This window comes from Danio rerio, chromosome 13 (assembly GCF_052040795.2).
Source record: "Danio rerio strain M-AB ecotype USA chromosome 13, GRCz13ab, whole genome shotgun sequence".
NCBI lineage: Eukaryota > Metazoa > Chordata > Actinopteri > Cypriniformes > Danionidae > Danio > Danio rerio.
In genome coordinates, this window is record NC_141033.1 from 13551960 (window position 1) to 13566927 (window position 14968).

Consider the following 14968-nt stretch of genomic DNA (forward strand, 5'->3'; position numbering starts at 1 on the left):
GTAGCAGTATTTTCACCTGTTTTTAAAATTGTAATAATTTTTGATACATTAATTGTTGACTGGTTTTAATGATCAATTGTTCATTAGTGTTCTGTTGCTTTGTTATATTGAATAATTGCTACTGTTTCAGAAGGGTTTACACAATAAACTTTTATTGTGAAGTTAAAGTTTCAGTTTCTTTATTTTTCATGTATTTCTTGAACAGTTAAAATAACATTTGTGCAATTTTTGAACATTTTTGCTCATTATAAAGTAGCACTATACAATACAATAAAATAACATTTAATAACTGTAAAATACTGTGCAATAATAATGAAAGTAACATTAAAATACCGTAGTTCTGCATGGTAAAAATGTACAGTAAAATACTGTTTTCAGTTTTGCAGTATGTGTATCACTACTGTAATTGGTGTAACAGTAAAAAAAGAAAACAGTAAAATGATGTATTACATTTTACAGTAAATGTAATACTAAAGTAATTAGTATTACAGTAATGTTACTGTTTTATGAAATACAGCAGCTACTGGATAATTGTTGCCAGTAACTTACTGTTAATTTAAAAAGAAATCGTTTACAGTGTAGATATAAAGTAAATTCCCAGAGGTTTTTAAGCGAGGGAAAAAGCACTGGTCCATTTAAACCATAGTGACGGATGTATTCCTTTCTCCACCGCCGGCTGCCACATCCTGCTTCTGTTGCTATCAGTCTGCACATGAGCACATGAAATCAGCACCGTCACATGAGTCTGATCACCTGCTACCAGCCAGACAGCATGGGGGAGGGATGCTCCCTACAAACCCACAAGTAACATTTTATAATATGGTTCATGTCTATGGTTCTGCTAGCAATGCAGTCGTACTGTAACATTGGTCTACAAGTTAGACACATCATACTACCTCCCTATTTGCAGTATTATGACACTGTCACTTTAACATATTTATCATGTTTACAAGCCTTTTTGCACTATATACTGTTCTTTGTCTGCACAATTCTGGTTTGCATGTATTTGCTATATGCCCTTAATGTCATTGTATTGTTTACAAATTTTTATTCCTTATGTATATTTTTACACTACATTTTCTGTATATTTTTAGACCACATTTTATGTATAATTGTATATATTGCATTTTTGTCCCTTAAAATTCTATTTTTTATATTATTAATATATGTTAGGCACCTAGGGTCTGAGAGTAATGTAATTTTGATTATCTGTATGTCCTGTACATGTGGCTGAATTGACAATAAAGCTGACTTTGAATTTGTACAGAAACTACATCTAAAGTAACATTTAGATGCAATTTTATTGACAGTTTAATGCTGGGAGGTGGTATTATATTTAAAGTGCAAAAACAATTGCATAAATAATCTTATGAAATGTATCTTGTAAATATAAAATTCTTAATGTCAAAAAGAGAAATGGGGTGACGCGGTGGCAGATAGTGCTGTCGCCTTACAACAAGAAGGTTGCTGGTTCGAGCCCCGGTTGGTCAGTTGGCGTTTCTGTGTGGACTTTGCATGTTCTCCCCAAGCTCACGTGGGTTTCCTATGGGTGGTCTGGTTTACCACACAAGTTCAAAGACATGCGGTACAGGTGAATTGGGCAAGCTAAGTTGTCCGTATAGTGTATGAGTGTGAATGGGTGTGTATGGATGTCTCTCAGTGATAGATTGCAGCTGGAAGGACATCCGCTGCGTAATAGCGTGCTGGATAATTTGGTGGTTCATTCTGCTGTGGCGACCCCAAATTAATAAAGGGACTAATCCGAAAAGAAATGAATGAATGAATGAATGAATGAATGAATGAATGAATGAAAAGGAGAAATGTTGATTAAAAAAAGCTAAAACCTCCAGTAAAGAGACTGTTTGAGAGATTAAATTCTTAATTCAAGTGATTTATTCAAAGAAGCCAATTCATTTAAAAATGAAGCAATTGACTGTTTTAATGTTTAAAGTTGTTTTTGTTTTATGTGTATGCACAAGTATTCTTGTAGCTTTGTAAAATTTTGGTTGAACCACAGAAGACACCTGGACTGTTTTGAGGATGCTTTTTGGTAATACTGCTGTTTATAGAGGATGAGTGAGCTCTCAGATATCCCGTAAAATATCTTCATTTGTGTTCTGGAGATGAACAAAGATCTTGGAATTTGAAACAACATGAGGCTTAATAACACTGAATTAATAAACTTTAACAACATAATTGAAATTTTTGAGTAATCTAAACCTTTAAGAGTACTTGTTAGAACCTGAAGTGTTAGGGTTAGGGTTAGTGTACAACACATACAGGAACAATACTACCTTACAGCAACATAAACTCTAAATGGAGGAAATTGTGCTTGAAAAGTCATATAGGCAGTCCTTAATTTGTAAATGAATAATTCCCGCAACAAAACCGCGAAATATACACTGTAAACGATTTCTGTTGTTTTCACAGTATTATACTGCATTTCTCAACAGTTTTTTACTGTATAAGCTGTGCACAGTGTGTTACTGTATATATTGTTGTTTTCACAGTATAATAATGTATTTTCAACTTTTCTATACTGTAAACATGGTTAACAGTATGTTACTGTAGATTTTATAATGAATTTTGGGGAAAAATCCGTTACTGTGCATCTAAATACAGTACTGCAAATGACCAAGAACAACTCCACACACACTATATATTATGATTATTATGTTTATTTATTTTTAGACAAATTATTTTGTGAAGTAAATAACCTAACCAGTTTCTTCAGACTGTTCAGTGCATTAAACTGTCCCCTGGTTTTCCATTTTTGGGTGCACTTTATAAGGCAACATGGAAATATTAAATAATATTTAATAAACATAACTTTGTGCTAAACCAAAACGTAAATTGGAACAAAAATAAATTGATTCACGTAACCAAAGACTGTTAAACACACAAAATGATTTCAAAGTCAGCTTAAATGTCAGAGTGACCAACCTGCTTTAGACGGATTCAAGAATATTGGGCGCCCATATTGGCCACCGTAGAGGTCACATATCTCCGCATTTTCAAAACAACATTTTAAAATACGCACTATCTTAATAAATAAACCACAGAATTGAGTTTAAAACAACTACATTCTCGCATGAAAAACGGTTAAAACTTTATTTCATAACACATTTATTATCTAGTCACCGAAGACAGGGCATGTCTCAATAATGTCTAAGCCGATTAAAGCATGAGGTTTGCCGGATACATGAGTGATGGAGCGCCGTCAACCCCTGGAGGTCAGAATCTCCCCTATCGGCAAAGCACACTTAGAATTAGACATGATATCTAAAAACAAACCACAGATTTGAGTTTGGAAGAACTACATTCTCGCATGAAAAACTGTTAAAACTTCATTTCGTGACATATTAAACGCAATATTTATGATATGATCTGGCTTTTCTCAGCCATTATTTGCTTGTTGGTGTGAAATGAACCCTGGGAGAAAAAAATATTAATTCTCAAAACACTTCAAGCGAATCTTATTCTTATTGTTAAAGTCAGATATATGTAATATTTTCGCTGGTAAAGTGAGAAGAAAAAAACAATATTACTATTTAATCAATACCACGTTTGCACTGGTTCGGTTCAGCACACAAACGACACCGAATCGGATTGAACCGTTTGCTCGGGAATTATTTTATCACACGTGTTCACAAGCACATTCAGCAATATGTGTATAAATGTGTGTGGCAGTATAACGAAATAGTAATGATTCATGGTTGTGTCTTACAATAATATACAAAACGGAATCGGTTTTAGGCGGACTCGACTCTTTACTGTTCTAAGGAGCCGATTCATAAAGCCGAGCCGACTCAATTCGACCTTCACCAGGCAAGCAACGGCTCTTCTAATTTGAAATCCACCTGTCGCCTTTTCTTCCAGTGAATTCATCCTCGGTAAGTGTTTAAAAGTCAAATTCTGTTCGTTAAAGGATTGTTTTGTGTATATTTCCGTGTAGTATGTGTGTAATTTAAAATAATTAACCAAGTTACTTTAGTTGTACTGTAAGTTAGGTACTTATGTCACGTTATTCGACGCCAGACCGTGTTTGTAGTGTTTGCGAGGTATTAGATAAGGTAATTACAGTGAGTTTATCTTGAGTGAGTTTTTGACCATAGTAACGTTAAGTTACCTGAAAAAAACGTAACTTTTACTTGGGGTTAACTGCATTAATGAATTCTCTATTTCAGCACAACACTGAGATGAAGGCAAAGTCACCATGAAAAGTTAAACGTTTAACGTTAAGGTAAGCTCTGGTCTTCATGTGGTCATTATGACCAAGTTATCATTATGGTTAGATTTGTAAACTGTAAGTTAGTTATTCACACTAAACTCACAATGAAACAAGTCTAAACTGTTTTATTAAATTGAGCTGATAATAAAATTCAGTTGATGTCTTTTAAGCTAACGTTAATATTAACATAATTCATATTAATTGTCTATTTCTCACTGGTTAATGAGCTTATTGTATAACGTTATTGTGTCCTTAATTGTACATTTTATTTTTGGTGTTCAGGTGTAGGGAATGATTTGTATACAAATTTATTTGAACCCCATACAGATTTGTATGGTTGTACCATAGATTTAGATTATTAAATGTTAAGTCTTATTTTACTTTTATTATAATTATCTTTTTTGCAGCTACAGCAATTGATGCTGAAAAACTGATGCTACCAATCTCTCCTCACTTGATTATTCAAGGTAATGTTGATGTCTTCCTCATTTTGATTAGATTTTGAAATGTCAAGTTGTTCACAGATTTGTTGTGAGGAGTTTCATGTACAACCTCTTTTGCTTCTTCCAGAAGCGACGCAGTGGCACAGTAGGTAGTGCTGTCACCTCACAGCAAGAAGGTTGCTGGTTCGAGCCTTGGCTGGGTCAGTTGGCTGAATACAATGGCATAATGATTCTGCTTGCTCACAGGAGGTACTTGATTTAGTTTTCCTCAAGCGATACATCAGTTTTTATGAGTAATGCGTGACACTTGAATTGAAGGGACAGTTCACCCAAAAATGAAAATAATGGCATCTTTGGCATCCTCCACTTGTTTCAAAATAGTTAGATTATTTTTTTGTTCCATTGAACACAAACTCATATTTTTTTTTAAAGAAATTTGGTTCAAATATGGATGTCAATAGTTACTGGTTTCTAACATTCTTCAAAATATTTGCTTTATTGTTCAACAGAAATTTAAATGGATTTAAAACACATGGAGTAATGGTGGCAGAAAAGTAAACTATCATTTTAAATATTTTATTCTGAGACTTATTTATATGTGTCTTGTCTTTTGCCATATTGTCTTTCTAGCTCAGATTGTGATGGACCTGGAATGTGACACCAGTTACTCTTAAGTCAAGAACCAAATAAAGCACAGATGTGGAGGGATCTGCAACTAAACTAACTGGAGGAAAGGAACCTTTAGGTAAAAACACCTGCTTTATTTAGATCTGAAGTATTTTATTTGGCATAGAGTATTATTTTTTTATTCTTATTCTAATTTTATGTTATGTATATACTGAATATAAGTCATTTAAATTTCACAAATGATTGAATATAAAATATCATCTAGATGTCTTATTTTTTATTGTCTTAAACAGGGGTGCTCAACCCTGTTCCTGGAGATCGACCTTTCTGCAGAGTTTAGCTCCAACCCTGATCAAACGCAACTAAACAAAATAAATAGTATCTGAAGGAGCACTTGGTAAATAAAGACAAGTGTTCTTGATCAAGGTTGCAGGTAAGCTCTGCGGAAAGGTAGATCTCCAGGAACAGGGTTGAGCACCCCTGATCTAAATGCTCAAAAATGCTGTTTCAGAGGTGAGGTTGGATGTAGTTCAGAAATAAATTCATTAGGATCAATGCTTAAAGTAAATGTTTACTTCTCTCTGTAGACTAAACATGCTTAGTATCCCACACATTTTAATGAATTATTTATTTTGGTTACTTTTACATCTATATATGGGTAAGCAAGTATTTAATAAATAAAATTATTTTAAACCACTTAACTAAATGACTCTATTACCCTAGCTTCTGGGAAAAAAACATGTAAAATAACAGATTTTTTTTTGTTTACAGTGTGGGTGAACATACTACCTTGATGTCCAACAAAGACTGCACAAGAGCTCATTTGATGGCACATATTCTGTCCTGTCTACATCTCTGACAACCTGGAAGTGCTTCGACATCAGTGAGTAATAAATATTCATATTATCATGCATTCAGGATTTCTGTAAGCCTATCTTTAATTTTAGTTTGTAATTAGCAGTGACTGTTTTAAAATTTGGTATTTAAATTATTCTTAACGTTTTACTGATGCTGTGCACAGTAACGTTATGATGATTTAATTTGAGGAAATGTCACTGGAGAGGTGTAATAATATTTATTTGTCTCACTGACATGCCATCACTGCATATTGAAATACAGTAATACTAATTGACTGCAAAATATTATCACAAACATTTCATGAAGTAGACTGCTTGACTACTCTTCATTTCTTTGCTCAACTTTAACACATTTGATCGTGTTGCTGTGCCTTTCGGCAGATTTTGCCAAAAATGAATGCTTAGTGATTACTTTGTTTTATGCGAACCAAATGTCAGTAACTTATCATTAGCATTTTTTTTTTAAATCACCCATGGCTTTCATGTTCTCTAATGTAATCTTGTCTGTAAGTTAGAAGTAGATTTTCACATGTTAAAAGCCTAAAAGTACTTGATTAACATTAGTCACGTTAAATTAGATTATTTTATTTATTTATTTATTTTTAATATGTAGCCTCTTAAGGTCAGAATTAACTGTGTTCACCCCTCTTAAATTCATGGAAGCGCTAGTTTGGTCATGGAATCAGATATTCAAGCTATACAGAGTCAGACATTAAGTTAAGATGAGACTTTATTTTTTACATACCTGTGTAGACACTTGACTAGTGTTGACTTGACTGATCTTTTCCCCATTAACGTTAGTGTAATTGTAAATAGACAACAATCTGTATTTTGCCAACAAAAACGATAAAAAACAGTGTTTTATATATATAAAACAGCAGTGCGGTGTTTGTTTTCTGAATGAATGAAATAATTTGAGGCATGATTAGTTTTTACTCCAGTGATTGATTTTGCTTGTCGTTTTTGCAGGATCATCAGAAGTGCTCCTGCCCTTTTTCACTGTCCCTTTTCCACAACATAATTTGGCCTTCATCATTTCGTGTCTTGTAGCAGTATTTTCATCTGTTTTTAAAATTGTAATACTTTTTGATGCATTAATTGTTGACTGGTTTTACTGATCAATTTTTCATTAGTGTTCTGTTGCTGTGTTATATTGAATAATTGCTACTGTTTCAGTAGGGTTTACACAATAAACTTTTATTGTGAAGTTAAAGTTTCAGTTTCTTTATTTTTCTTGTATTTCTTGAACAGTTAAAATAACATTTGTGCAATTTTTGAACTTTTTTGCTCATTATAAAGTAGCACTGTTAAATACAATAAAATAACATTTAATAACTGTAAAATACTATACAGTAATAATGAAAGTAACGTTAAAATACCGTAGTTCTGCATGTTAAAAATGTACATTAAAATACTGTTTTCAGTTTTGCAGTATGTGTATTACTACTGTAATTGGTGTTACAGTATAAAAAGAAAACAGTAAAATGATGTATTACATTTTACAGTAAATGTAATACTAATGTAATTAGTATTACAGTAATGTTACTGTTTTATGAAATACAGCAGCTACTGGATAATTGTTGCCAGTAACTTACTGTTAATTTAACAAGAAATCGTTTACAGTGTAGATCACCGTAACCGACTTCCACCAAACATGTTCCAGGAACATAATGTCATTAAATGGTGTTAGCCAGGGCTTAATTTGTGCCGAAACACACCGGGTCCGGACCAACACTCCTCTGCCATCCAATGCCCCCCTCTCTCCACTTTCATGCGCGACATCTTTGCATTCTCAGGTAACATGAAGGATCTGTTACCCTGATCTGATCCGGAACCTCGCAATTCACAAATTAAGCACTGGTGATAGCACGAAAAAGAGCATCACGTTTCTAAAAGGTGTTTAATTATTTTGTGTCATATAACGTTAAAGGTCAGATAATAAAAACACTATTTAGTTCACCTCACTATTATGTTACAAGTAAAAAACAATTAATTAAATGACTCAGTCTAATCTTCAAGAAGAGCCCACAGTTACCTCTTCTCTCATGTTTTATGACTTGAGATCCCTTTGCTTCTGTCTCACGCTATCCTGATTCATTCCCGCAGTTTCATGCTCTCAAGATCTATTTGGATCAGGCTCATTATCAGATTAATTCGTTGTTTTAAAAAATTAAAACATGTGAGATTGCCTCTTTGCCGTTGTGAAAATACAACTATTATTTAGGTAGGCCACTATGCCATTATTTATTTTCGCTCATCACTGCGAGCGAAACAATAATCACCAATCAATGAGAGCGATTGTAAACATAAGAAAGCTGATTGGCTCAAATTATACTTGAGGGCCAATAGTTTTCATTTAACTTGCGCATGGCGACTAACGTCATGTGTGTGCACGCAAAATAAAATAAATACTGGAACACAAAGCACGAATATCTGACATTTTCTTGAAACAGGATCCAGCTTAAATTAAGCACTTATCGTCTCAAGGTTATTAATAATGTTAAAATCATTTTATGGATTGGTATGATTGATTAAACTGACTGCAAATGCTGCTGAATAGAATAGCAGTATTTACTGTAGTACTGTAATGGACCAAGTCTGACAACAGAGATGAGGATCCATGTGCAGTTTATTAACTAACAAGAATAATCAGGCATGCAATGGTCAAACAGGTACAAAACTGCAGCATGAGAACAATCTAAAGAGTGTAGTCGAAAACAGGCAAACGGTCAGGACAGGCAGCAAAGAATCAAAAACGGTAAACAAGGATCAAAAACACGGCAGAAAAAAAAAAAGGGAAATGTAATGCTTACGGGAAAAACTAGACATAGCAATGTGTGTGAGAATGTGTCCGGATGACTGTTAGCTGTGGCAGGAGTGATTAAAACAATGACTTCAGGGAGTTGTAGTTTGGTTCAGTGTCAGAATTGTAGTTCTCCAGCAATCTGCAACTGCTAGATTGCTGGTGACCATACAATCTAACCTTTAGACTTGTTGCAGAAGTCAGGAAATATGTATTTTCCTGTGCAACAATGCAACAATTACAAGCTTATCATTAAAATTGAACTGTAATCAGAAATGAACATAAGAAATTCCACAATAAAACTTGTGAATGGCAATGGGAAAGACTTTGTATTATAACTTGTTTTGCAAACTATACATTTGATGTTTTATGTACACTATAACTGACAGCCACATACAGTATAGTGTTTGTTTGGCACTGTATATATTTCATGGTACCTAGATGATTTTGCCTATCCTTAAATTAATTTCTTATTAAATATTAATTAATTTTTTATTATATTTTTTTCCATTTTATTTGATAATTATGCATCTGAAAACATAACAAGCTTAAATTTAAGCACTCTTCGTAGCAGTATACTCATGCAGTAGTTTAAATGACTTCAACTGATGCCTAATTCCTGGCCTGCTTCTTTGTCTCACTCCATCCCTGGAGTATACATATATGCACACCAACCAACAGACCGCAGATCAGACCACCCTCATTCATTTCCACAGACTGTAAGTGTTGGCCAGTGCTACAATGCTCAACATTGCTTTTCATTTTGCGTAATGAAACAATTGTTCACATATACTCTTACATGCTCACTGCTTCGCACACATCAAAACGAACGCCTCCAGGCTTTATTTAGATGCATCCAACACAAAGTGAGCAACAAGCAAGTTTAGATTACTTACTCCCAAACAGATATGATACACAAGCAACTTGAAACGCTTGGCCACAACTGTCTGGGTGCGCTTTGTACTGCAAAACCAATTTGTCCAAACATATAATCAGCAAGACGGGATGCGCTTGCTTTTGCGTGTGGCCTTTTTTAGCATATTTACACACATAAAAGGATACACGAGTGTCATTTGCACAATGATTCTCTCCAAAAAGCAAAAAATCTCCCCAGGGTATTCATTAGGGAACACTCCATACCACACACACACACACAGACTTGTCACCGGATCACAGCTAGAGCAAAAATAGCTCCATTTGGACTTCAGTTATAGCTGTCAGTACTATAGATCTGCAAATGTATAGCAGACTCTAAAACTGAATATCACCGACATCAAATAGCTGCTTGGCTTTGTAGTTTAAGTTCAAACCCCGATAAGTGTTACGTCTTCGGCTCATCTCTCAGAACAGCTTCATTTACAGCAGATTTAATGATAGTGCATATCGAATATTCCTCCCAGTGTTTAGTCTGCCTCAGAGAAGAGAGGAAAGAGAGAACATGACGTCAGTGCCAACACATTTCTCACTTTATAATGACTCTGTAGAGTCTTCAGACCCGTGTGTGTTTGTTTGAACTTATATGATTGTTTTGTCAGATGTGATGTGGCCCCGTCGTTGCCCCTCCATTAGGCGACCCAAGTTCGGCGTCTGGGACGGGCCTTGTTTTTCACTGTGGGTGTGTGTGTGTGTGAGTGAGGGGGGGAGTCTGTGGCTGCTTTGGCAGGGCTGCGAGGCGTCAGCGCTTTGCCTCATGGGACGTCCTGGCAAAGTCACATACCCACAGCACATATACACACACAGACGCACACAGATACAGACACATACCCTCCGCTTTGCAGCCGAGATAATTAAAACCACACACACACATAGACAGCAAACACACCCCCATCTTTGCTGTCACAGTTTCTTGGGTTTAATTTCAAAATACGCACACACATTCATTATTACATGTTTTTAATGCACAATTAACTATGTGGTGGACCCAAAAATTCCAAATGTGTGAAGATTTCCCAGCATTCCTAAGTGGTTGAGCAAGTTTGTTTGCGACTGGACAGTTGTAATTATCTTTAAATTAGCAGCATATGTGGCGCAATTAGCATTTTTTGCATGTGAAGTGACAAAGTGCGTGTGTCTACAGAGAAATGTCGTGTTGTCTTCGCCTGCGAGTCCCTCTTTTGTGGACTTGTCTGAAGTATTTTCCCATAAAACTCAAGCCTGTCTGTGGTTTCAAGCTTGGAGTTGCTTTTTTCCCCCTCTCTCTCGCTCTCTTTTTCTCTCTTTCTACTTTTTTTTTTACACTGGGTAAAGTTTCATTCACAATTGCTTTGAGAATGCTTCTGGTCTTCCTCTGACAATCCGTCGCCTCGTGGAGGAGACTCAGGGTGGGATTTGAGGGATGTGATCTCATACAAATACACGTACACACACTTTATATGCACAACACAAACACACACAACCATGTTTGCTCAGGGGAATTGATGGTGGAGATCGAGACATATCGTCTCAAGCTGTGGTCGCACTGGAAAAAAAACAAAAAACGAACACATAATTACTCCAAGATGGAGGATATCATTTTGATTTGCTGAATTTGGGAAATATTTGGTGGATACATTAAGTTAAATCTAAATTATAGGCTTGAGACTAAGAGTGTTTAAGGAGAAATGGGTTCTTGTTTGGGTTGAGCCGACGATGAATGGAGAGCGGGAAAACTCTCTTCCTGTCATTATGAAGAAAGAGAGAGACATAAGAAGAAACTGGATGTGAAGACAGTAGTTATGTGTCGTCTGTTCATCCATCTTCTATATCATGCGTATATATTGCATACAGATTGCATTTTGCTGGATTATATGGAGCTTGTCTTCAATTACATATATTTTTAACCCTGAGGACTTTGACAAAATAAAACATACATATTATACCCCTTTACAATACGATTTCATTTGTGAACATTAGCTAACATAAAGAATTGATTGAGTAACAACCTAGCAAACAATTTTGTTTAATAGACATCTAATAAACATCTAAAAACAGACATCTTGTTAAAACAAGGCTAAATTTGGGCTGTAAGTGACAATCTAACAGGTCTTTGAATAGCCCAAAACTAAACTAGTCATCAAATAGACAGATTTGACAGACTTTATATGTGTAGACATTAATTTCTGTTTATTTGATGACTAGTCTAGTTTTGGCCTATTCTTAAACGTCTATTTGATTTTCACTGACAGCCCAAATTTAGCCTTGTTTTAGCCAAGACATCTATTAAACATCTATTAGACATCTGTTAAAAACAAAAAATACTTGCTGGGAACTGCATGCTTATTAATTTTGAAGCTGAAGAGGGTAAATCAGTTTTTAGTTAATTAACTGGTGGTAATTTCCTTAAAAAGTTGACAAACCCAGTTTATTTAGCAATCTCTTTCCAGTTTTCATGGTCTTTGTGTGATTGTAAGCTCTTTCAAAATGACAAAAATCTTCCGACAAAAGTTTGTCCAGATGAAAGCTTGTAGGTTGAAGAAAGAGATGATTCTTTCAGCCATACCTAGAGTAACTGATCCTTACAAATCTTTAGTTTCTAGAATAATGCTTATTTTCAATGTCCTTAAGGGCTGATGTCCTCCAGACTTTAGCTCCAATGAGATAAATGCATGAGGACTTTTTAATTTTGAATAAGCCAGCTCAGGCACAATCAATGAACAGCCATTATTAAATTGCCAGGTTTAAAATCTGATTCAACTGGGCCAGTTGGCATTTCTGTGAGAAGTTTAAATGTTCTCCTTATGTTCGTGTGGGTTTACTGCGGGTGCTCCGGCTTCCCCCACAGTCTAAAGACATGCGCTATAAGTGAATTGGATTAACTAAATTGGCCGTAGTGTACGATTGTTTGTGAATATGAGTGTGTATGGGTGTTTCCTGGTACTGGGTTGCAGCTGGAATGGCATCTGTTGCATAAAATATATGCCAGAATAGTTGGCGGTTCAATCTGCCGTGGATATCTCTGATAAATAAGGGACTAAGCTGAAGGAAAAGGAATGAATGAAGATCTGTTTCTAATCTGAAATCAATGATCTTCAATGTCAGATTGAGATACAGCATTGGTATCACACTGGACAAGAAGCACCGCATTACATTTTTTCACAGCATATCTTTCAAATATGAAAATGCATTTTACAACAGTATTTTTATTGGACAATCTGAGCTCGACTGCGCTTATTTTGGCGCTTGCATTCTAATAGGCTTTCGTCTTATTTTACATCTGAACATCTGAATTAATGCTAGTCTATTTACTGGTTATGTTTCAATTCAATTACATTATCAATGCTATAAAATAAACTAATTAGGCACAATAGCCATCCCAGACCGAGCACTAAAGGCAGGCATACATGGTGCAAATTCTGATGGTCAGAAGACTGTATGTCCACACACACACACACACACACACACACACACACACACACACACACGCACACACACACACACACACACACACATACACACACACACACACACACACACACACACACGCACACACAGTCAGTTCATGTGAAAATCATTCGAATGTAGTGACAACACAAGTTTATGATCTGCTGAATTCCAAAGTAATCGTATAAAATTCCAAGCCAAAAATATCGACAGTCCTTCTCTTTTTCTCTCTCTCATAACAGCTATCAATACAAGATGTGAATGTTTGCTACATAAAACATGATAGTTCTTTTTCAGCACTGGGAAACCAGTATGCCTCGTCACCTTGTGTGTGAATTATAACCTTATCCACTGTAAATCATAATCTCTGATGATTCTGTCATGACACATTATGCAGTGCTCATCTTTCATTGAGTCTGTCCTCCTGATTGGTCAACTTCTACAGCTCATTCTACAGTACAATCCTAAAGATTTCAAGCTGACAGCTCTGGAATTCTTTGAGCTTCTTAATTTTCCCATTAAAAAAATTATCAGTAGTTTGTAGGTTACTTGGCTCAGTTCATATGTTTTTCTCAAACTGTACAAACAAATCATTCAAGCATCAACCATTTTACATAACATCTCCTGATGGGGAAAAAAACATGTATGAGTCAGCCAGATAAGTCTATCTGGCCCACATAACCTGGAATATGTTCTGGCCCACTATACACCTGATTCCTTGGCTAAAAATAGGCACTCACTGGAAAAGATCTGGTCCATATTTGGCCCACTCCCTGTTAAAATAATGTTATGTGGCTCAAATCTGGCCAGGACACTATCAGACAGATCTGTCTGAGATCCGGCTTTGTTCTTGGGCCAAATCTGGTGGAGGCACTATATCTGTATATCTGGCTGATAGTGCCTTACCTTTATCACAGGAGTGGCATGATGCAATTAGATAAGTTAGCCTATCCAAACAGTAAAGAAATGTATCTGACTCAATAAAATCAAATTAATATTGATTGACAATAGAGTAAGAAGTGAAAAGAAAATATATTACGGTATAAATCCAAACGTAGATCCACATGTGTGATACATTTTTGCTGTAACACAAATGCCTAGATCTACACATAATAAAACTCATCATCAAAGTCTTATAAATAGGTGTAAAACCAGCAGATTAGTAACCATTTCAAATGTATTAATGCGCACATGAACATTACTAATATAACTCCAAAAGCAATTTATGTCTGCTTATGTCTGCTACCTTCTAAAGGAGCTGCTGAAACAGTTCTACACTTCCAACATTGAATCAGTCCTCTGCACTTCAATAACTGTCTGGTTTAGCTCAGCTACCAAATCCAACCTCCGAAGACTACATCGAAAAGTTCAGACTGCTGAGCAAATCATTGGTACAACCCTTCCTACTCTCCAAGAACTGTACTTATCCAGAGTGAGCAGAAGGGCTGCCAAAGTCACTCTGGACCCCATCACACCCAGCACACTGCCTCTTAGAACTTTAACCTTCTGGTCAACGCTCGGAGCACTGTGCACCAGACCAGCCTGACAGAAACAGTTTTTTCCCTCAGGCAATCAATCTCATGAACACTTGATGATAGTATTTGTGAAACACATCACTACTTGCTATAGACCAGGGATGTCAAATTCA

General features: G+C 35.6%; 2 long non-coding RNA genes across 4 annotated transcripts in view; one reads left to right on the forward strand and one right to left on the reverse strand.

Annotated features, from left to right (window-relative positions):
- LOC147834145 (uncharacterized) overlaps positions 1-14968 on the reverse strand; it is a 762525-nt gene that overhangs the window by 332978 nt on the left and 414579 nt on the right. The window lies entirely within an intron of this gene.
- On the forward strand, positions 3827-7371 carry LOC137490141 (uncharacterized). Of its 3 annotated transcripts, none has more exons than XR_015505795.1 (7): positions 3827-3893; positions 4188-4243; positions 4639-4698; positions 4802-4923; positions 5305-5419; positions 6073-6184; positions 7128-7371. It is a non-coding gene; the product is annotated as an uncharacterized LOC137490141 (long non-coding RNA). The 3 variants fall into 3 exon arrangements; XR_015505797.1 differs by having other exon boundaries at positions 4805-4923; XR_015505794.1 differs by having other exon boundaries at positions 4645-4698.